The sequence below is a fragment of the Orcinus orca genome, chromosome 8 (genome assembly GCF_937001465.1).
Source record: "Orcinus orca chromosome 8, mOrcOrc1.1, whole genome shotgun sequence".
Taxonomy (NCBI): domain Eukaryota; kingdom Metazoa; phylum Chordata; class Mammalia; order Artiodactyla; family Delphinidae; genus Orcinus; species Orcinus orca.
The window spans coordinates 20,451,342-20,476,120 of NC_064566.1; the positions used below are offsets into that span (position 1 = coordinate 20,451,342).

The following is a 24,779-nucleotide window of genomic DNA, read 5'->3' on the forward strand; positions in this document are numbered from 1 at the left end:
TCTAATCTAACTTGGCTAATACAGTAAACTTGTAAAAAAATGATTTGTCCATGCTAGTAAAAGAGCAAGCTTACGGGGAAATGTGATTTGAGGTTTGCATTTATGGTTCACTACAGATTGTACATTATATTAAAACTACATTGAATACTAAAACTGGTAAATCCTGTCAGCCACTAGTAGTGGCTTTCAGACCAACATACCTAGCGTCTTCTCTCCTAGTTCAGTTCTGGCCTCCTTATTGACTTGTATAGGTCAGAAAAATTAATATTAAAAAAATGGAATCACATATCATAACTACCTGACATTAAATTCGTTCATTTAGTCAAGAATTTTAAGAATAGACTCTGAGAATAGTACTCACAAAAACATATATGATATGATCATAAACAAATGTTCTGGAAATAGAGTGGTGACGAGTGGGAGGGGAATGTTTATAGTATTGTATACAAAGTAACAAATTGTTTTTTCTAGTTCAGAGCAGTGTCTCTAAAATGATTCTTGCCTTGGAATATCATCTCTAATTTCAGAAGTCAAGGAGGTCTGTAGTCTTTCCATCAGAGAGAAACCCAGTTTTGCAATAGTATTAGTAGTAGTAGTAATAATAATAATAATAATGTACTATTCAATAACTGCAGGTGATTTTGCCAAGTGCATTTCAGCAGTGAGTGAGCGTTCCTCGAATGCAGCTCTGCATGAATCTGTCCATTTATTAAAAGGGAAAAATAGCTATAAACAGAGTAGTATGATGTATTTCTCCTTTAAATTCTGAACTTTGTGTAGTGTGAAGAGAGTGAGAATTTTGTACAATTTTAATACACTAGTTATGGAACTAGAAAGTACAGACCAGACTAAGGTATGAATTAACATGATAGGAAGCAGAAAAGTATATCTATAAAAAAAGAATAGAGTCCGGACACAAAGAATCAAATTTTGGCTGAGATTTTCACAAGTGATATAATGACAGGGATTGAAAATTAATTTAAGAACCATATCATGGACGTTGACTGTGTAGCTTTTCTATTGCTGCATTATAAGCCATAACAAAACATAAGGATGTAAAACAAAAAAAAAATGTTCTTCTCTCTCACTAGTCTGTGAGATAATTTGACTGAACTTTGCAGTTTTTCTGATCCATGTGATATTGGCTGAGCCAAAGTCAAATGGCTGTGGAATGTCAGGCCATTAGGACAATCCCAGATTGGCCTGGAACAGTCAAGATTGTTCACTACCATGGTTGGCTGCTGGCTGAGAGCTCACAGGGGACCTGAAATAAGAGCAAGTTAGTTCTCCGTATGTGACTTGGCCTTCTCACACTGCAGCTTCAAGATTCAAGAGGAAGAAAGGAGAAGCAGTCAGTCATCTTAAAGCCTGGGTTTCTAGAATGTCACTTCTGCCATATTCCATCTGTCAAAGTCAGTCAAAAAAGCTAGCCCTGATTTAAGGGGAAGGTAAATAAGTTCTACCTCTTGATGTGAGGTGTTGCATAAGCCTAGAGATCAGAGTAATTGTTGGACACTGCCATTGGACAGTGTCAGCTGCCACATTACTTAATATATGTTTATCTTTAAGTTGACAGTTTAATAGCCTGGGTCTGTTTCATTGCATAGCATAGGCCCATATTTTCTAAAATTGTCCCGTTATTTTTGTTTTTATTTGAAAACCTGAAATTAAAATAACTCCTTTATTGATTTTTAAAGATAGCTGTTTGAACCATACAAAATCAGTTAATAAATCCTGTAATGTTAGAATGGGCAAACCAAGTGTCTATATAATAGTATGGCATGTACTATCCATGGCAGTGTAGAAAATACAGTCTTTTTTATGGTGTTGGAAGCTACAGGACTGGAGTTATGAAAAGCTGCAAGTAGAGAGTTGGCTTTAACTCAGGGTAAACATTGTTAAGTTGCTTGATTTCTTAGAACCTTTGTTTCCTCTTTTATTAAAGAGAAATCCTAACATACTAGTGAACATTTCTTATCTAACAATGTAGCCACTATTTTATAACTATCCTCATCTAATAGCACCCAAATTTTGTTAGGGTAACTACTCATTCCCCAAACAGCCCAGTGTGGGCTTTTTGTGATTTAACTAATTTTTGCATTTCACCCTTCTGGCCAAAATGATGGAGTCAGGAGTAAACTTCTAACTCAAACCAATCCAAAGGGAATAAATTTAAGAACAGTTGGAAGACTGAGACAAAGAAAACATTTCTTTCTCTGGACATAAACAAAGATCATGTAGCACTAGGAGTTGTTACCAGTGCTACTCCATACTGAAGGAGAACTGTCTTACCATGAAGATGATGATATGGAGTTCAAAGAAGAGGAAATGAAAAATTCCATCCTTAGTGATGCTGTTGTGCTACTGGACCTACGTTTTGAAACTGAAGCTACCTCTACTTTAGGACATTTCACATTTGAGAGTCAATAGGAACCTTATTGTTCTGAATCTCCCTGTATTGGAATTTCTGATACTAGCAAAATTAAAAGTCTTAAAAATGTATGTATTTTTCATAAGGTTGTATTGAGGATGAAATTTAATAATTTTTACAAAACATTTAGCACAGTGGCATATAAACAAAGAATCTTTTAGGGTTTTTTTCCTTTTATTCAGTATGTTGAAATATGGCAATATTTCTAGTCCATCAAACTATTTTAATGTTTTCTCAAGAACGAGATTAAATTTTTTTTATTTAGCTATTGAACAAAAGAAAAAATCCTGAGAGTTTGACTCCATTTGACTTTAATTTAAATACATAAGGTAGAGCTGTCTGCAGTTACAAGCTTACCTACCAGATGAATACGGTATAAATAAAAAACACAGTAAAAATGTAATTACAGAAGCTGGTTAATTTTTTTGAAAGGAATTTATGTTGGATAAGAAAGAGCTGATTTCTGCTACTTTTTATGATTACGGTATTCTATTTATATTCTCAGCACTGAATTAATTTCCTTGTCTAACGCTCACCTTGCTGAGGATCCTTATAAAATACTTTAATGACTTGAGTACATAAATCATCTGTGAACACAAATACTCTGCAGGGAGCTTTTTTAAGATTTTAGAGTGGTAGATAAGTCACTCAAAGCCTTCATGCCCCATTTTTCTTAATATATCAAAGTGAAAAAATAACAGTTGCCCTTTTCATAGACTTAACAGTGGTGAAACCTTAAAAAAAATCAAAAGTAAAATAAAGCATTGCATAGAGAGCTATGTCATGTATTATAAACAAAGTCTGCCAAACATAGGTTTAGCATTAGTGTTCACTTTTGTGATTTTTAACCATAAGCTAGCCTCATTCCTGAATTGTTAATGAACTTTATGCCTATAGGCAAATATCCCTATTATGAATGAGAATTTCCTGAAGGCTGTACTATAATATAGTTGGGCTGAAATTTGAGAATTCACAGCTACTTGTTAAAAACCAGACTAAAAACTAATTCATTCACATCTTTCATTAACTGTAGATATCACATACATTGTTCTGAATTCTAATTTTTAAATATTTTATATATTTTTATTCTGATATAGAAGAAAAATTTCTTAAAATGCCCAGCCTTTCTTAGTTTTCTCTGCTTTGATCACCAGAATCAGAACCAATACAGGTGAACATCAATTTTAAAATAAATAAGTAAAAGTGTTGTAGTTCTGTAATGTGTGTGAGTCATAATTAAATACTTAAATTTATTAGAGGTTCTCACACATGTAACAAGTTCATTCATTCAGGTGGCAGATACTTGTCAATCACAGGGAGAGTTACTAGGTATTGAATAAACACTCCTTAATTTACTAGTTGGTAAAACTTCATTTTCATACATTGAATTTGCTTAAAGTGAATCCCATCTATATTCTTATTCAGCAGGAGCATCACAAACTTCCACCTGCATAGACACACCAAACTTTTTAATCTAAATTAGAATCATTGAAGGGAACATAAAGACTCATCTATTATGTAATTGGTAATATAGTTGTAATTTTCAGTTTCTTTAAAACCATATATCTCTTGCAGCCTGCACATCTAACTCATTGTTTGTTGGAGAACTGAGGAAAGCACATTTGTATAGGTTGCTTTATTCTCACCATTCATCATAGAGATAAAATTAGGAAACATCAAAATCCCATCAAGACAGAAGGGAATCACAGGTCAAGATCATGAAAAGGAAATTGATTCAAGAACCATGATTCTGATCTGAGATCTATAACAATAATCTAGCGTTTGTGGAATTTAATTTCTCTAAGCCTGTGTTTTACTTTTGTTAAATGAAAAATAACAGTAAACTTTTTAGGCTCTCAAGGTAAGTACATAAAGAATTATTAAGCCAAAGATGAACTAACCAACAGAATAACTATTCAGGTATAAATCAGAAGGTAACATACCAAAAAGCTATTTGCAAGTTCTGTATTCACACTTTAACTCTCTAGGAGAGCTTCTGGGTCTTAACTACGTAAAACATTCTGCCTCTTTGATAATCTAGCTAGGTTTCCTGCTTCTTTCCACTCTACAATAGCACAACCGATTCTTAGGACTTTCCACTGACCACCACCACCATCATGTTATTCTGGTCCCAGTATTTAAATCAGTCCTTGTCTACTGCCTGATTCATTTCTTCATCATACACTTTGATCAATCCATATCATGAGCTCTGGCCATCTAAGAACATAATTATTTTGTTATAACTATTACAGTTTAATTTTGATGGCTAATGAGAAGACCAAGAGAAAGAGAAATATTTTTCACTAGATATGTAATATTTCATCTTCGTTTTCTCTTCTCCATATAAATATCTGAAAATCATTATTTTGTCATAAATGACTCCATAGAGATAAATCCAGTGCCTTCAAAATTTCCTTTCCATGATATGGGATATTTGAAATGGCTTTTACTGGTACCTGTGGCCTGTTAAGAAAGCTCATTCCTTAAAAGGCTGAAGAAGAAAATATGTAATTATTAAGGATTCTTTTCTCATGTTCAGATGAGGTGGAAGGAATTGAAAAGGAATAAAAGCTTACTTACACAAAATGAATTTTTTACTTGAAAAATAATAAATATCAATGAACTGTATCATAATTATTAAAATAACCAAATCTAATTCTAAAGTTTTCTGAACATAATGGAAATCATCTTAACCTTTTTCCCTACTGATAACCTTGCTTTAAAAAAATTACATCAACTTTGAAACAATCCCAAAGTATGTGGAATAATTAACAGAACTGTAATCACTGTTGTAAACCTCCTGAGAACATTCACTGTAATAAAATTGGCATATTAAGTATACAGAAAAAAAAATCTGGTGCAACTAAACATGATTAATGATAAACCAACTAATTTCACATGCAAAGAATATTAAACAGCTGTGGACTTTGACTAGTATCAAACTTCCCATTAATCTGATCCTTTGATAAAAGCAGACATACCAGCATATACCTTATTTTGCTCAAATATTCGAATCTTATAATCTCGCTGTTTTATAGTGGATTTTTATTGGCTACTTAGAGTGGAAATAGACTCTCAAAATTTGATGAGGCCATAGTACAGAAGGTAGCTTCCAAGATTCTTAAGTGTATTTTCCAATGCTCAATCCTGATAGAAAAATTTGGAAATCCCTCATTTGTCCCAATGTTACTATGTAGATAATCTCTTCTAAGTGACTTCAACATTGTGGTCAGTGTGTCTCCACGGCCTTGCAATTTTTAAGTAATTTGGTGACTAATGGTTATGCCCTTAGCTCTTTCATAAGCTCCTTTTTAGAAAAATTCTAAAATTGAGAGAAATAAATTTCATAATGTCTCACCCATGTGTTTTCTATTAACCGTGGAACTTTTATCCAAATAAAGGACAGGAAATGGGCATAGTCATTATGTTAGAGGAAGGACAGTGCCTCTTTATTATGCATCTTAAGTCCTATGATTCAAAAATGGTCTTTTTTACTGTGTAATGAACTACTTTTGATTCCAGTGATGTTTTCTCTGAGGAAGCTTCTGCTTTTGCAGTGACAATAACTAGGACCATGATATGAGTAGGCAGAATGCACATTATTTATTTGGCCTGAGGAAGGTACCACCCAAGATTACTCCCCTGTATATGCCTGAAACATAACCATCAACTGTACATTGCTTTGTATTTCAAGGATCAACTTTTTGAATTTCTTGCTCTTATGTTCTTTTTCACTGTACTTTTTTCTTTGCCTTTCCTTTTATGTTTCTTAATTTTCATAGCCTTAGTGTTAATCTCTTTTAAAGTCCATAAACGTATATTGGGACTACACATGGGAATTGCACAGACATCTTTAAATTACATCCTTAATATTACTGGTAGCTGCCTTTGGATTTTCAACATGCAACCTGGTCAGCAGGAGTAAACTTGGGACTCTAGCTGAGGGACTCAACCCAAGTAATAGCAGCAATGACAGCAAACCTTAACTGAGAAATTAATATGCACCAGACACCTTGGTAAACACTATAACAAGAGTTGCCTGACAGTTATTAACTCTACAGGAAATGAAGGCTTAATGGGCTTAGCTATCCTGTCTAACTCATAGCTGGTAAGTGGTAGGTCCAGATCTTTCTGAGGCCAACTACTACCCTAAATTACTGACCAGCATGACTGAGCCAGTGTGCCCCATGCTTGAAGCAACCACTCCAGCCTTTACAAGTGAGTCTTCATTGTAATTGAGGCTTGCATATGGGATTCCAGTAGAATGACTCATAAATAGGATAACCTCCTTGAAATTAATTGAGTATATCTTGAAATCGAATATCTCCTCTGTGTTCTCTCTTTTTTTTTTTTATAAACCCTGGTGCCTGCTTACTTCAATAAATGGGATCTTTCTTTAATACAAACTAACAGTTTTTACTGGGATTCTAAATAAATAACAGTTTTTACTGGGATTCTAAATAGTGTTGACTATTTAGCCTGTTTTATATACCTGTGTACTGTGATATCCTTTATACTTGCATAGAAGCTTATTTTATTTTTACCTTTTGCTACTATTTATTAAATATAAGCGATAACGTTGTTGATGATGATTATGTTGTATAGGTCTGATTCTTTTCTAGATTTTTAAAATTAACCTAATTATTTTATTTTATTTTATTTTATTATTTTTTTTTTTTCTGTAAAACTAATCTATGGTAAAAGGAAGATCAGATTGCAATAATGTGAAAGGAATTGAGCATATTCTTTTTTTTTTTTTTTTAATGTATATAATTTAATGTGTTTAGAAATATACACACACCTGTGATACCATCACCACAGTCAAGATAACAAACATATCAGTCACCTCCAAGTTTCCCTGTGTCCCTTTGCTTTCTTCTTCTGTGATGAGCACATTTAACTTGATATCTACCTTCTTAACAAATTTTAGGTACACAATACCATACTATTAACTATAAGCACTATATTTTACAGCAGATCTCTAGAAATAATTCATCTTGTATAGCTGTAACTTTACACCCATTGAACAATAGCTCCCATTTTCCCTACCCCCATCCACTGGCAACCACCATTTAATTTTCTGCATCTACACTTTTGACTGTTTTAGATACCTCCTGTAAGTGGAATTATGCAGTATTTGTCCTACTGTGACTGACTTATCCCACTTAATGTTTTCAGATCCATCCATGTTGTTGAAAATGATGAGATTTCCTTCTTTTTAAAGGCTGAATAATATTCCATTGTATGTGTATACCACATTTTCTTTATTGACGTGCTTGTCAGTGGATGTTTTAGCTGTTTTCATACTTGGCTACTTTTTTTTTTTTTTTTTTTTTTTTTTTTTTTAAAGCTTGTGTTTCCTTATTTATTTTCATTTTGGATGATCTGTCCATTGGTGAAAGTGGGGTGTTAAAGTCCCCTACTATGAATGTGTTACTGTCGATTTCCCCTTTTATGGTTGTCAGTATTTGCCTTATGTATTGAGGTGCACCTATGTTGGGTGCATAAATATTTACAATTGTTATATCTTCCTCTTGGATCGATCCCTTGATCATTATGTAGTGTCCTTCTTTGCCTCTTCTAATAGTCTTTGTTTTAAAGTCTATTTTGTCTGATATGAGAATTGCTACTCCAGCTTTCTTTTGGTTTCCATTTGCATGAAATACTTTTTTCCATCCCCTTACTTTCAGTCTGTATGTGTCTCTAGGTCTGAAGTGGGTCTCTTGTAGACAGCAAATATATGGGTCTTGTTTTTGTATCCATTCAGCCAATCTGTGTCTTTTGGTGGGAGCATTTAGTCCATTTACATTTAAGGTAATTATCGATATGTGTGTTCCCATTCCCATTTTCTTAATTGTTTTGGGTTTGTTATTGTAGGTCTTTTCCTTCTTTTGTGTTTCTTGCCTAGAGAAGTTCCTTTAGCAGTTGTCGTAGAGCTGGTTTGGTGGTGCTGAACTCTCTCAGCTTTTGCTTGTCTGTAAAGGTTTTAATTTCTCCATCAAATCTGAATGAGATCCTTGCTGGGTAGAGTAATCTTGGTTGCAGGTTTTTCTCCTTCAACACTTTCAATATGTCCTGCCACTCCCTTCTGGCTTGCAGAGTTTCTGCTGAAAGATCAGCTGTTAACCTTATGGGGATTCCTTTGTGTGTTATTTGTTGTTTTTCCCTTGCTGCTTTTAATATGTTTTCTTTGTATTTAATTTTTGACAGTTTGATTAATATGTGTCTTGGCGTATTTCTCCTTGGATTTATCCTGTATGGGACTCTCTGTGCTTCCTGGACTTGATTAACTATTTCCTTTCCCATATTAGGGAAGTTTTCAACTATAATCTCTTCAAATATTTTCTCAGTCCCTTTCTTTTTCTCTTCTTCTTCTGGAACCCCTATAATTCGAATGTTGGTACGTTTAATGTTGTCCCAGAGGTCTCTGAGACTGTCCTCAGTTCTTTTCATTCTTTTTTCTTTATTCTGCTCTGCAGTAGTTATTTCCACTATTTTATCTTCCAGGTCACTTATCCGTTCTTCTGCCTCAGTTATTCTGCTATTGATCCCATCTAGAGTACTTTTAATTTCATTTATTGTGTTGTTCATCGTTGCTTGTTTCATCTTTAGTTCTTCTAGGTCCTTGTTAACTGATTCTTGCATTTTGTCCATTCTATTGTCCATTCTATCTCCAAGATTTCGGATCAACCTTACTATCATTATTCTGAATTCTTTTTCAGGTAGACTGCCTATTTCCTCTTCATTTGTTAGGTCTGATGGGTTTTTATCTTGCTCCTTCATCTGCGGTGTGTTTTTCTGTCTTTTCATTTTGCTTATCTTACTGTGTTTGGGGTCTCCTTTTTTGCAGGCTGAAGGTTCGTAGTTACTGTTGTTTTTTGTGTCTGTCCCCAGTGGCTAAGGTTGGTTCAGTGGGTTGTGTAGGCTTCCTGGTGGAGGGTACTAGTGCCTGTGTTCTGGTGGATGAGGCTAGATCTTGTCTTTCTGGTGGGCAGGTCCACGTCTGGTGGTGTGTTTTGGGGTGTCTGTAGACTTATTATGATTTTAGGCAGCCTCTCTGCTAATGGGTGGGGTTGTGTTCCTGTCTTGCTAGTTGTTTGGCATAGGATGTCCAGCACTGTAGCTTGCTGGTCGTTGAGTGAAGCTGGGTGCTGGCGTTGAGATGGAGATCTCTCGGAGATTTTTGCTGTTTGATATTATGTGCAGCTGGGAGGTCTCTTGTGGATCAGTGTCCTGAAGTTGGCTCTCCCACCTCAGAGGCACAGCACTGACTCCTGGCTGCAGCACCAAGCACCTTTCATCCACAGGGCTCCTTAATTTGGGATGATTCGTTGTCTATTCAGGTATTCCACAGATGCAGGGTATATCAAGTTGATTGTGGAGCTTTAATCCGCTGCTTCTGAGGCTGCTGGGAGAGATTTCCCTTTCTCTTCTTTGTTCTCACAGTTCCCAGGGGCTCAGCTTTGGATTTGGCCCCGCCTGTGCGTGTAGGTCGCCGGAGGGCGTCTGTTCCCTAATTATTTTTTTTAACATCAGATCATACTGGGGAAATGTCATCTATCTTTTTATGAGAAACTGAGTTACAAAACTATAGTGCCCAGAGTAGTTTTGGCAGAAAATTCATAATGTATAGTTGTGCTGAGAACTGAGTCACAAGAAATTGTCACCACTTACCACAAATTAAACATTGTCTTACCCATATATGCTTTTTTTGTATCTCAATATATTTTTAATCTGGCCAATTTCTAAATGTAAATACAGACTCCTTGTTTTCTTTTTAAATTATTTTAAATTAAAGAGGAAAAAAATCAATTTAATTAGACTATAATGAATGTTTACAGTTATTTCCTTGTTTGGTTTACAGCATCAAACAAATGTATCAGAATGCAGATAATAGGAAATCCCATCAAAATTGATACTATCTCATTTATATAAATTGGTATACTGACAAAATTAAGTTAAAGTGGTTTTTTATCTTTATATCTCCTTGAGTCTTAACTCACTTATAGTGTCTACTTTTTATCACTTTTTAAAAAAATTTTTACATCTTTCCTAGTCTTACTCTTTTTAGCTGCTGAACTGGAAGGGTAATTTTTGAACTGCTACTTTTCTGTTTCTTCTTTCAGCTTGGCTCTTGTTTCCTTCTCTCTGCACCATCACATCACTACCTGTCACCCTCATCTCACTAAAACATAGCATTCCTTTTTGTGAAACTGTGGTCAGATCTCTTTCTTGTGATCCTTAGCTCGAGTAGCGAAATTTCTCCAAATACACAATGATTAAAATAAGAAAAAAAAGTTCTCAGATAACAAAAGAGACATATGACAGCCAATGAGCTTAAAAAAATTAATATAGTAGAATTAAAGATGAGAATAGGAAATGGATAGGAAGCCAGAAAAGAGCTGAAAAGGTATTTGGTGAAAATTCATATTACTGCCTATAAGAATTAGGGAAAAAATCAAAATGGAAAATATGTACCATACCTGCTCAACATTTTTTAAGCCTCTCAATGAATTCAAAAGTGAGAATCTTTAAAGCATTTGCTCCTGAAATTTTCAAAAATATAAAGAACTATCACTGTATTTCTTGGGAACTCCCCAACAGTGAAGCATATTTACTGCTGTAATAACAAAATGACGGTTTGCGCCAGCCTAGGCTTTGTGGCCCATTCTTCAAGTATACACAATCAAAAGTTGAAATCCAGTAAGAGTTAAGAAGGTAGCTTTTCAAATAGTTTCAGGAGCTGCTGGAAAGCAGACTACTTGAAATTGGCTTTAAAAATAAATAAATAAACAGGCAAACAAACAAACAAAATCCAAACACCACATGAAGGTTGTAGAAGGGTATAGATGTTCAAGAGCAGAGGAAATTAAATTACAGCCAAGCTAAAACCCATGCAAGATCTATCATTTGATGGCTACTCATTTTATCTGTACTCTCAAAATGTATGAAACAGAATAGGTTAAAAATAAAATGGCTCGGAAAACAGAATTCTCCTGTTCTGGTTCCTTAACAGTGTACTTCGGGCATTCAAGTTAATACAAGAAAAAGAGGAAAAGAAAACAGGCTATAACCTAATTAGTAATAATATATGTTGCTCATTTATCCTGTTTTACAATAGAGCATGTATAAATTAAACCACTTTAGGTTTTCTTTTTTCCCCTCCTAAAAAATTTGTACATGAAAGAAAAGCAAATCTAGGGTCTGATTCTTTTTCTGTTTATTTAAAAATACAATTTATTTCCATATACTTTGTATGAGATAAAAGATTAAAAATTGAGATTTATATCATATATGCCTCATTTTCAAGTAACTTATCTATTCTTTTTTCCTTTGTAGGAACAAAACTATTGGATTTAGTTATTTTCAATGTGGCAACAGAAAGATGACTGAAAACTAGAATATCATAAGGTGAAGTTTATCTCTGCTCCCCCTAAATCTGGACTGACCTATGACTGCTTTGACCAATAGAGTGTGGCAGAAATAATGCCACACCAGTTTGGGGCTTAGCATTTGAAAGAATTGTAGCTTCTGCTTTGGTCCTGTGGAGCCATCAGCCAACATAAAAGTATGACTGTCCTGCTGGAGAGACCACATGGAGAGGCCTGAGATTACATGGTGAAGATGAAGGGGCCAGCTGAATCCTGCCTTCTAGCTGTCACCTCCAAGATGCCACACATGTAAGTAAAACCATCTTGGACACTCCAGACCTGCCCTAAGTCACCCTAGTTAATCTCAGGTGAGCAAATAAATTGCCCAACAAAGTGTTACCTGCATTCCCTGACATACTCAACTTGGAGATACAAGAAATCATATTGGTCATGCCACTGAATTATTTTTATTTTTGGTTGCGTTGGGTCTTCATTGCTGCGTGCAGGCTTTCTCTAGTTGCAGCGAGCAGGAGCTACTCTTCGTTGTGGTGCGCGGGCTTCTCATTGTGGTGGCTTCTCTTGTTGCAGAGCACAGGTTCTAGGCATGCGGGCTTCAGTCGTTGTGGCACGTGGGCTCAGTAGTTGTGGCTTGTGTGCTCTAGAGTGCAGGCTCAGTAGTTGTGGCGCACAGGCTTAGTTGCTCCACAGCAGGTGGGATCTTCCTGGACCAGGGCTTGAACCCATGTACCCTACATTGGCAGGCAGATTCTTAACCACCACACCACCAGGGAAGTCCCAGGCCACTGAATTTTTAATTAGTCTTTCGTGCAGCCATATATCACCAGAACACTGGGCATACAGACTGACTTTAAGCAAAGGAGAAAGCCATATCTGTAAAATTATTTCAGAGTTCAGAAAGAAAAACCTACTTCATTGCCCCATCTCAAAATTGGAATGAAAACAATATGGTTCTCTCTTCACCTGTTTAATCCAGCTGGAAGTTCTTTTAACTCTGAAGTAAGATGGATTGGCTCCTGTCAGAGATAAGGATAATTTGTCAAGTTTTACAATTAATGTATGCAAAAATTTAAAACACCTCAATATATTATTGTTTCTAAGTTGTAAATTTGATTTAGAAAAAAAATGAGTAATAGTACACCTTATAGATTTTGCAATAGTGTATATCAAAATGTATGTCCATATCTAATGAATTATATTAACAAATATTTATTGACCTCCCACTACACACAAGCCCTACTCTAGGCAATGCAGATCATATTTTTCTAAATATAACCAATATCACTATGGTAGCTAAATGCCTCATATGTGTCCAAAACAGTAACAGTGACCAACTACCAACCATATGTCATTATATTTCAGTGACTTTAGTAATATCATTTAACTCCCTTCTCATTTTAAACATTTTTTACAATTATCATGTATTATTTATATATATACAAGAAAACAAATACATCTGTGTACTTTTAGAAAGTCAACTGAGGAAAAAGCACGTAAGTAAATAGTAGAAATGTATGTGATGATTTTGTTTTAAACCAGAATAAATTGTAGTGGGAATTGCTCAAATGATCCCAAGAGTAGAAAATGGTTTGGAAAGAAAAGGTTAAAAAGGGAATATTACCCATACTTTTTTTCATCCTAGACCAACCCCAGAAATGCAGGAAAACATTTTTACCTACAGCCAATGTATTCTAATCAGCTTGGGAAGGGTGGTTTGCTTGAAAAGAGTGTCAAAATTTCATTTAATAGACTTGCATGAAGTAATGTCTCAGTGCAGACATTCACATTAGTGATATTAATGTCCATACTTTTATGTGGAGGAACAATATTGGTGTAACCTGGTCACTCATGCACATCAGGAGACTCCCCTTTTATAATAATAACTTCTCACTGCAATTTGATCAGGCTCAGTGACCTGGAGGTAATAAATAAGTAAACAAAGCAAACAACAGATAAATAAATCCCCTGTCAATAATGTTCTTTCAAACCATCCAATCCCCTGGGACTGATATTTTTAATTAAGGAAAATAAATTGTACTGTGCTGAATCACTAATGATGTAGAGAATCAAATAGTATTTAAATGATTTGTTTTGCAATATTTGTGTACTAATTATATTATTCAATACTGTATGAGCAGGCAAGATAAAGGAAATAGAAATAAGATTTATTTTATCATGTGGTGGATTTTGCTTTATGAAATCATGAGCATTTATTCACTTATTTGAATCAAAACAAGAAAATGAGAATCATCATGACACATAAAAATTATATTTGTTTAAGTCACAGTTGTAGATTTAGGGTGCCATTTTGCAATGAGCCCACCAAACTCATAACTTTGGGTCATTATGGTGAATACTTTTCATTCTCTCAGTGAACACACTGTGATTATATTAGGATGATGAGTTCCACCTGACTTAACACGTTAACAAATGAATAAACAAACAGAATAGAGTAGACAAAATAAACAGAAGAACAGTAAAACCACACACAATACAACATCTATTGGCTCCTGTAACTAAAATGTGTAGAGATTTGGGTAAGGTTTAATGCATAAACCCAACATTGTCTTAAAGGAATACTTTTCTATCCATGTTTTCACTGACTCTTACACTATGACCGCAACTCCATATGATGACCTGTTATATAGGGTAAATAGTTAGGAAGTTAGACTCTAGAACCAATGCCCTATATTTTAATCACTGTGTAGCCTTGGTTTCCTTATCTCTGCCTTAGTGTCCTCATCTGGGCCCTAGTATCCTTATCAGAAAGAGAAGACAACAAAAATACCTACCCCGTATTATTGTGAAAATTAAATTAACTAATAATAAACGTAAAGCTCCCAGTTCAGGGTCTGATGTAATGGATTGGCCAAAAGGTTCGTTCAGTTTTTTCCTTAAGATGCTCTAGTAGCACTTAGTTGTCTTTAACTTCATTCAAAACAATTTTGTTAGATTTCTCAATTTCGAATTGGAGAATATGATACAGCATTCTATGTTGCAATTGATGCAAAAAATTGACAAAAAGAAATCTTTTATATGAAGATAGTAAGAACGTGAACAAGACTGCAATAGATAGTGTATGTGAAATGTAATAGAAAATAAAGTTGAAGGAATATTTGGCTTTGCAGTCAAGAGAGGGAAATTGGACTTGATCCCAAGTGGGAAGCCATAATAAGTCCTTGAGTCTTTTTCTGACATGATGAAACCAATGTTTAACAAGAATTAGCCTGACTGAAATACACAGAGACTGCTGAAGGTAAGGGAACTAGTTAACGGATTGTATAGTAATTTAAGATTGAGGTGATATAGAGCAGTAGACTAAAGTAGCAGCAGTGGAGCAAGCAGGAAACAAGGACAAGCCTTAGTGAAAAATTTAATTTAGAATATGAAGGAAAATGTCTAGACCAATATTTTAGCTTAGTAATGAAAAATCATGGTAGTATTAATGCAAAAGTGGGGAAGGAGAAAAGTTAACATTGATATGTTTGTTATGTGTTGAAAGTAGGAATTTTAAAGTAGAGAAATTCCAACACCAGTTGAATATATGAGAGGTCAAATCTGGAGCATCTCAAAAGAGTCATCTATTTCTTCACACATTTCAAAGGTAAATTGAAGATTCCAAGGAAAGGTCATTTAAAATGTGTCCTCTTGTTAGGTCACCTTTTATTGAATCCTTTGAATTATCTGGTAAAAAAGAAACAAAATGTCTTCTCACAGAATGATTCCAATGATTAGATTCAGACTTATAACTTACACATAACTGTGTTGTCATTATTTTGATTAAATTTGGTTTATTATAATAATGAGTGGTAAACAAGAGGTTGCACTCTATCTCCAAAATTTGTCTTTTTAAAGTTTTTCTTAATCATCAAAGAAGCCAAGGGCATGGTCTAAACTGTGGAATCAGCAAGTTTGCTTTGACTAAAGTAGGAGAGAAATTAAGTCATAATCCATTTAATATCTTCTCTTGTCAGTAGGAAGCAAGAACTTCTTACTGTATGCTGAATGCAAAACAGATGTTGTTCAGTAGGTTTGACTGTGGACTCTTTCAATTTTTTACTTTTAAGACAACATTTAAAGGTGCCAGATTGCTCTAATCACAAGTGTCAACCATTCATTAGCTTAATGGAAAAGGGTAACAGATTATGTATATAATAGTCACCAAGGGAGAAGATACATATTTACAACCACAACACTTATGTAGATAGATTGTAGATATAATAATCTTCCACAGGAGGGAGAGAGACAAACAATTACTCTAATGGAAAGCAAAGAACGTGATTAACATTAAATGCCACCCAAAGACAGATATTTGTGGTGGGAATGACATGCAGGATAGGTGTGTAACTTGGCCTTGAGTTTTGGGCAATAGAGCTAGGGAAGATAATAAATGTATTGAGATGCTGCAGTCTGAAGGAACCATTGTAGACTTGCATTTTACTTTTTGAAGTAATCACACTTTTTTTTTTTTTCCTGGTGTGAATTTATAAAATGGCTTCCAAAGATAACACACCTTAATTCCCTGTAAATATGGTGAGATATCACTCTCATGATGATGTTAGGTTATATGTCATAGTTGACCTTAGGATAGGGAGATGATCTCGCTGGGCCTTATCTAATTATATGAGCCCTTAAAAACAAAGAAATGTATTTGTCTGATGGCAGAAGTCAGAGAGATTTAGAACAAGGGAAGGGCTGGATGTATTGTGGGATTTAGCATAAAATGGATGATGTGAGAAGAAATGTGGTAGTCTTAAGGAACTGAGAGAGGCCCCTGGGGCTGAAAGCCAGCAAATTAAAGAGAACCTTGGTCCTATTACTGCAGAGAAGTGAAGTCTGTGGAGAAAAGGAATGAGCTTGGAAGAGGACCCCAATTTCCAATATGAATACAATTGGCTGACACTTGGATTTCAGCTTTCTGAGACACTGAGCATAGAACCCAGCCAAGACCCCTGGACTTCTGACGTATAGAACTGTGACATAGAAAAAGTGACATCAGAGAACAAATCCATGATTTTCTTAGAGCTGGAAAACCAACAATTTTGCTATATAGTAAACATCTACAATATGGATTTAAAAAATAATTTCAGATATGCAATATGGATAGCCATGAATAGGCAAAACATAGATATGCCGTTATCCAAAACTGATTTAAAGTGGAGATGGTTGGGAAAAGTGTAATAATACATCCATATTCATTTTGAATAATGGGTGTTAAATTGAGAAACTGAGAATTTCAAGAAAATGTCTTTGGTTTATACTGTTGGGCTTATTAATCTATAATGAAATGCAATATGTGGCCGAACATAAATTTTGAGTTTTCCTTTTCTTTGAATTACTCTGATATTATTTATTAAATATCTGATTTATTTGTACTTACAAATGAGAGAAAGGATTGCACTTTTTTTTTGAAGATGTTGGGGGTAGGAGTTTATTAATTAATTTATTTATTTTTGCTGTGTTTGGTCTTCGTTTCTGTGTGAGGGCTTTCTCTAGTTGTGGCAAGCGGGGGCCACTCTTCATCGCGGTGCACGGGCCTCTCACTATCGCGGCCTCTCTTGTTGCGGAGCACAGGCTCCAGACGCACAGGCTCAGTAGTTGTGGCTCACGGGCCTAGTTGCTCCGTGGCATGTGGGATCCTCCCAGACCAGGGCTCGAACCCGTGTCCCCTGCATTAGCAGGCAGATTCTCAACCACTGCACCACCAGGGAAGCCCAGGATTGCACTTTTGATCTATAGTTGTCTCATGTAGCATTTCTTAATGAGGAAATAAGTATATGAGAAATTTCCTCTTTATTTTACTCTCCATTTTGATTGTGAAAATGATTACATGAGATAATAAATACTCATTTCCATTTAAGGGACTGCAATTTCAGATGTACTATGGCAGGTAGCAATATGGAGCTTTGTAAAGTTGTAGATGAAGAAGGAAAGAAAATAAACCACTTTTTTTTGTTTTTTTTTTTTTTGCGGTACGTGGGCCTCTCACTGTTGTGGCCTCTCCTGTTGCGGAGCACAGGCTCCGGATGCGCAGGCTCAGCGGCCATGGCTCACGGGCCCAGCCGCTCCGCGGCATGAAACCACTCTTTTTTAATAGAACACTACCATCCATGTATACGCAATCAGACTAATGGGGAATTTCTAGGTTTGAGTAACTATTGTGGTATTCCCTCATGCTCTTTTCTTTTGTTGGACACATTGTGTTTCCTGTATTTTTTTCATTTCTCTCCTATGATTATTGCCACTAATTTCTAGGAAAATATGTCCATTACTATTGAATTTGTGGTAGGAACTCATAATTCCTTATCTCTTACTTCATTTTTTATTTTTCCCATTTTTTCTGCTATTATTATAAAGCTTTGTGATTTTGTTGAGTGTGAATTTTTTCTATATGATTACATTGGGGGGCATAAAAATATTAACATTACTTTTGTTTTTTCTGTAACAGTTGTTTATTTTGATGGCTCTAATATTAAGTGATCACCGTTTTAAATCATAAATCAAGAGTAATAGATGTGACTTGATCTCTAGTTGACTGTACAAATGAACCGTGAAAGTGATTCAGTGTGACTTCCAGATGGCCAAATTAGAGAACATTTCGAATTGCTACATAGTTGATGCCTCTGAAGGGAGCTGATAAGCTGTTCTACACTCACTCCCTCTCTCCACTCTCTCTAGTCTTTTCAATGGACTCCAGTTTGGCTTCCTCCCAAAATAATACACATAAGCAATTCTCAGTAAGGTCAGAAATCTATGTTTCTAAATCCAACATGCTTTTTTGAACTTATATTATGGGATCTTTCAATATCTGATACTATTGACCATACCTTCCTCCTTAAATCACACATTCCTCTGAACAACTTGAGTTCTTCCTACTCCCCACATCGCTTCTTGTCTGTATTTCTTTGTGTTCCTATCCTCTTCTTCCCAGCCATTCAATGCTGAAATCCCCAAAGTTTCTTCATAGGCCTAATTTCTTATTCTATATTCTTCCTGTAGGTGATTCAACTACCAGTGATATGCAGGTCACTCCGTATTTTGCATGTCAAATCCAGACTCTCCTCTCAGCTCCCGGTGGATGTACACAACTGCCAGTTTCTAATCTCCTCTTGGATATGTGGTGGCCGCTCAAACTTAATATGCCCAAAGCCAACCTCAGAGACTTTCTGCAGGTGTTAGTTATCTAACTCTGTGTAGCCAATTACCTCACAACTTGGAGGCTGAAAACAAATCAAACATTTACTTTCTCTCACAGTTTCTCTAAGTCAGGAATTTGGGAGTGGCTTGACTAGGTTATTTTGGCTTGGTATTCAGTCAGATGTTGCCCATGACTGCAGGCATTTAAGGCTTGAGGAAAGGTGGAAGATGAGCTTCTAAAGTACCTTATTCACAAGTCTGGCCAATCGGTACTGTCAGTTATCAGAAGGCCTCCCTTACTCTCCACACGGGCTTCTCCTGAGGGCTGCTGAAGTGTCTTCACAATATGATGGATGGTCTCCCCAAGAGACCAACACAGGTGCTGCAATAACACCTCCACAGTATTCTCTCAGGTACTCAAGTCAGTCATGATTCAGAATGAGAGGGGGGTAATACCAGATAGTAAGGATTGTTGGGGGCCATCTTGGAACCTACAAGACATAAGCCCTTTTGTTTTTTTCTAGATTTTTAATGATAACAAATAGGCAAGCCAAAGATCTAGGAGTCACTCTTGACACCTCTCTCACCTTAATTCAAATATGTTTTGAATCCACTGTTTTATCAAATCTACTGCTGCCACCTTAACCATAGTGGGTCCAATTGCATATATTTTCATCTTATAATCGGTTATTTGCACTGCAGTTCAAGTAAACTTTTTAAAACAGAAATTAAGTTGTGTCATAATTTTGCTTAAAATATTTCCCTGGTTTCCTGTTGATCTTAGCTAAAGACCCTAACATGACTTTAATAGTACTTTCAAAATCCTATGTGGTTTGGCATCTACTTACTTCTATAGCTATGGCTCATATGATATTTCCCTTTCTGTCTGTTATTAGACATACACTAAATTATTCAGTTTCTTTGTCATGCCATTCTTCTGCACATGGGGATTTAGCTATCCTTCTAACTGGATAACTTTTTCCTTCTATCTTTTCTTAGTTAACTAATATCATATTATTTTTTTATATCCTACTTCCTCAAAGAAAAGTTCCCAACCTCTCTGACTAGTTTAAATCTTTCTGTAATATGCTGCTATTTTATCGTGTACCTCACATTCGTACTTCTTATTGGACTATAATGCTACTTTCATTTTTATGGTTTTCTGTTAAGTACTTTACCTGTTTAGCTACATTAGTGTTCACTGTCTTAAGGCTTATCTGTCTTTGTAAACCTCTACTGAAGCAAAAGCCAATAGGAAGATGAGAATATTGTGAGTTCTTTTCTTCAGTTTGATAAAGCTGAATTTCAATACACTAACAAATACTGAGTAGAAGCCCTGGCTGGTACTATGATGAATACAAAAAATGAGTTATTATGTCCACTTGGTTACAAAAAGGTTAACATAAAAATGGAAGAATCAGGCTTAGGTAAATATGTTAAGGTAGAGGGAGATTGTATTATGAGTGAGAGAAACTAGAATATCTCCCCTGTATTCTAGTCATAAAATTCTAGAAGCTTATGGTAGTTAATTCAACTTTCTTTGTTTTTGGCTATATTTGTACAATACCATGTTAATATTTTTGGATTATTTAGACATTTGGTAACAACTATTAAAAAATGAGAATTATAGCCTGCCAACCCACAGCCAAAATCAATCATCATAGCTATATTAATATTTGATCTGGTGGACTAATTAATCAGTTAACTCAAGGTAGCAAAATAATCTTATGAAGACACTGAACTCAAACGCTTAAGCACCTGATATATGTAAAACATTAGGTCATGTGTTGAGCTGCATAAAAGACCATATGATATGTTCATTCAAGTTGCTTAAAGTTTATTTAGAAATATAAATTGAACATAACTAACTGTAATATAAGTTAAATTGTGGAAAGTGTCCTAATATGACATAGGGTGTCTCCTTTAAGTTCAAGAACATTTTCTAGAAAGTTTGGGATTGTCAGGCTCTTCACTTGCCTTCTCCCATCTTATCAATTCAACAATTCTACCATTTCCATTATACAAACACAAACCAGAAAAAAAAATTTGTCTCAGTTAATGAGGTGTTCACTTTTATTAAAACGTCACAGAAACTGTTGTGACAAGAAAGTCACAGAGTGATATCTGACCCTGTAGTCCTTAGCCCCAAATTTCTAGAGACAAGTTAAACACTCTGCTGGAAGCCTGCAGTTGTGTGAATTTTCACAGGCAACCTCTTGACCCATCTCCCCAGGCCAAAAACATCTCCAGCAGAGTACCTTCTTGCACTCAGTGACTATCATGAAACTTATACTTACTTCCTCCTTTATCCCACATAGAAGAAATTGCTAGAATATTATAAAATTCATTCACATCTTTTAAACTATGGTAGATTTTTAAGTTTCTGATTGTTGTCATTATATTTATACTTTATATTTATATTTGTATGGTGAGTGCTGGCTGCCTTGTGAAACATGATTAAGAGGGTTCTTTCCCAAACATAAGTTTAATCAGAAAAATGAAAAAAACATAGTGGAAGAAAAAAGGGGGGGCCACAAGAGGAACTGAGGGGCAAGGTGAAGTGACTGATGTGATTTCAAGTGGATTCAGAAAAGCTACCTGAAAGAGATGGTATGGGAGTATTAAGAATGGGTTATTCTATGGAACACAGACATACATGGAAGAAGGTGTTCCAGGCACCAGGGCTATCCTGAACAGAGCACTGAGTTAAGAAACTGCCAGGAACATTTGGCAAACAGTATTAGCCTCAACTTGGTGACCCTAGAGTATTCTATATATGGCACTGTAAAATCAGAGGCAGTGCTGTAAATGTGAGTTATTGCGATATCATGCCATGTGTAAAGAAATGGATTTTTTCTAAGGCACATTTCATTATGAGTACATAGCCTTGGAACCTGTATACCTCTGAATACAAATAGTATCAAAAATTTTGTAAGCAAATCTGTTGGTTAACATTCATCTTTTAGAAATTTAACAATATAAAATTAGATATTCTTACTTGATTTAAAAAAAATGTTTGTAAGGCTTCCCTGGTGGCGCAGTGGTTGAGAGTCCGCCTGCCGATGCAGGGGATGTGGGTTCGTGCCCCGATCCGGGAAGATCCCACGTGCCGCGGAGCGGCTGGGCGCGTGAGCCATGGCCGCTGAGCCTGCGAGTCTGGAGCCTGTGCTCCGCAACGGGAGAGGCCACAACAGTGAGAGGCCCGCGTACCAGGAAAAAAAAAAAAAAAAATTGTTTGTAGAACTTAAGCTAACCCTCACAAGAAATCAATTTGTTGTTATATTTAGCCTAAATATACTCTGGTTTCTACCTTGTTGTTAAGAGCAGAGTAGAAGGAGGCACTAGATTAAAGAATGCTTGTTTAAAGTCTGTCAACATCTCTTCTTCAATTTGTCGATCCCTCCTCAGCATAAACTAAGAGCCCCATTTGTCTTCTCACAACTCTCAGAACTTCTTAGAACTGTTTAATCACATATTATATGATTCTAGTGGGTTATAACAGTTAATGCTAAAATTAGTCTTTTGTGCTATCCAAAATGTTATTTCTCTAAGCAAAAGGTAACTTGTTTTATCTTGGTTGTGTCAAAGTAAGCCAGAGCTGAACACTAGTTAAAGTGGTAGAAACAGCTTTTATTCAGGAAGTACTAAAATAGAGGGAATGAGACCCCAGTATAGAAGCGGGCTCAATTCTGAACACAAGGAAAAGTGTGAATTTATAGTCAAGGAGCTGGGTGGAGGGGTCAGTGGATGAAAAATTACTGGGAGGAAGCATCAGGGGTAGAGGGGGTTCTAGCTAAAGGGACTTTACAGGATTCTCTCTGAAAACAGGCCAAGGTGAACTGTAGGGATAAGATTTGATCAGATATTGAGGGAGATCAGATATCCAGGGTAGGATTTCTTGCTAAAGTGACTTAGTGAGATCCTTGCTACCTTTGGGTAATGTAAAGAGGAACACAGAATTCCAAACATTGAAGCCTCCAGGAGAATAGGATTCAGAGGAGACTGACAAAGCTTGGTCAGGGAGGTAATCTTGTCATTTGAAACATACACATCTAAGTCAAATGCAGAATACTAAGGCAAGATTGACAGTACTTTGCTAAAATCTCAAGAAAACCGCACATGCCACTGTGAGCATTCAGTGATATCAAATGTTATACATTCATCCTTGGTTTATCTTTAGATATTTTTATGGAAAGTTTTTTCCTGCCTTTCTGAAAGGTTCTATGAGTCTTAAGTAATTAAAAGCTGATTAATCATATTTGTAGTACCTCATTTGGTTGATATTTTTTTCTCTGCTGAAATGAATTCTACCTTTAACTAATGGATGATGGTGTTGATATCAGAGGACATTTTAATCACTGTGCTCTGATGATAGATGGTCATTCCATTTAATCAAATGTTATTTGACAGAGTATTGTCTTTGGGGTTTGCTCAGGTAGTGATTCAGAGATGGGCAGCATGTAGTGGGGTAGAGGAAACACTGTAAGTTTCTTTAATAATATGGTTAGGCCATGACGTGAAAAACAAGACTGAATCTTAGAAAATTTCCAAACCCACATTTACTATTAGTAAAGTGAACTATGATTTTTTTAAAAATCCTATGAGAAATACTTAAACATTAAATGCTGAATAGCTTTCAAACCATATTTATATTTTTTTCTTTAATTGAAATTCAACCATATGCTAGGAAAATGGTCAGCATCTTATGAATTCATTTCTTTTGTCATCTAAATACTTTCTATATGTTTTAAAATATGTATTTATTATATATTAAATTCCTGCTGTATAAATCTTTGTCTTGAAAACTAAAGATTTTATATCATACATGGTATACAATTTGCTGAACAGCTCTTGCTTCAAATTTAAGAGTGCTTTAAAATATTTTTTTCATATCTAAAGAGAGAGGTACTACCATGTTTAAAATAACTGTGCAGCTTGTTTAACATAGTAGAGTAAAACCACAGTTCAGAACTTCCAAAATCGAAAAAATAAATGAGCAAAAAGCACCAACAGTACTAAATCAGTAGCTAACAGAAGAAAGAGTGATGTCATACAAAAGATAAACAATCTTTAAAGTTTGGCTTGATGCATCCAAGTGAAATACATAGGAGCAGAGCCTAAGCTTATATCTTCTTACAGAAATCTCCAGGGACCCATGCTAAACCAGGATAGCAAAATCTCTGGCCATAAAGGAAAAGGATTTGTCACTGTACAAGTTATTCCTTGAAACAACAGTGCTGTGTAAACAGGCACCTCAAAACTCAAACATAGAACAGATAGTCATTTATTCTGATAATGCTTCTGCAGTTCAGTGATTTAGGGGTGTGGCTGTGTGGCTCATCTGGTGCTGGAACACTCATATATCAGGCATTCAGTCGGCTGTAGTCTGGACAAAAGGGAATGGAGACAATGGTGCCTGTGATTCTTGCTTTCCAGCACATTAGCCCAGGCATGTCCTCATGGTAATGACAGATGGAATAAGCCCAATCACCCAAAGCTCATGCGTGGAGCAGGATTTGAGAGCCTGGGAGGAAAATGACAAAGCTATTGCTTGAGTTACAGTTACCAGTATTGCACTGGTCACTAAGTCAGACTGAGAGAGTACAATCAAGTTGCATGGCAATAAGGGATGCCTGGGGAGTGGTGAAATATTGATAGTATAGCTATTAACTCAGTTAGCTGAATCCTCTACCAAGTTCCCAGAAACTTGTTAGAACATACTTAGCAGAATCACAATGAAGACATAGTGGAAGGCTTGACTTTCTCACTGCCCATTTTCCCTGCCCTGTTCTGTGAGGTACAGAGAAACTGGTAGAATTTAA

The 24,779-nt window shown here is 35.7% G+C and overlaps 2 long non-coding RNA genes across 2 annotated transcripts in view; one reads left to right on the forward strand and one right to left on the reverse strand.

The window, feature by feature from the left end:
* Window positions 1-12,108, forward strand: part of LOC125965117 (uncharacterized) — a 46,182-nt gene extending 34,074 nt beyond the window's left edge. Inside the window, exon 3 of the long non-coding RNA XR_007478649.1 lies at window positions 11,771-12,108. This is a non-coding gene — a long non-coding RNA (uncharacterized LOC125965117). The remainder of the gene's footprint in view (window positions 1-11,770) is intronic.
* The window catches only part of LOC125965116 (uncharacterized), a 40,724-nt gene that overhangs the window by 7,181 nt on the left and 8,764 nt on the right, over window positions 1-24,779 (reverse strand). The window contains exon 2 of the long non-coding RNA XR_007478648.1: window positions 12,784-12,836. This is a non-coding gene — a long non-coding RNA (uncharacterized LOC125965116). The remainder of the gene's footprint in view (window positions 1-12,783; window positions 12,837-24,779) is intronic.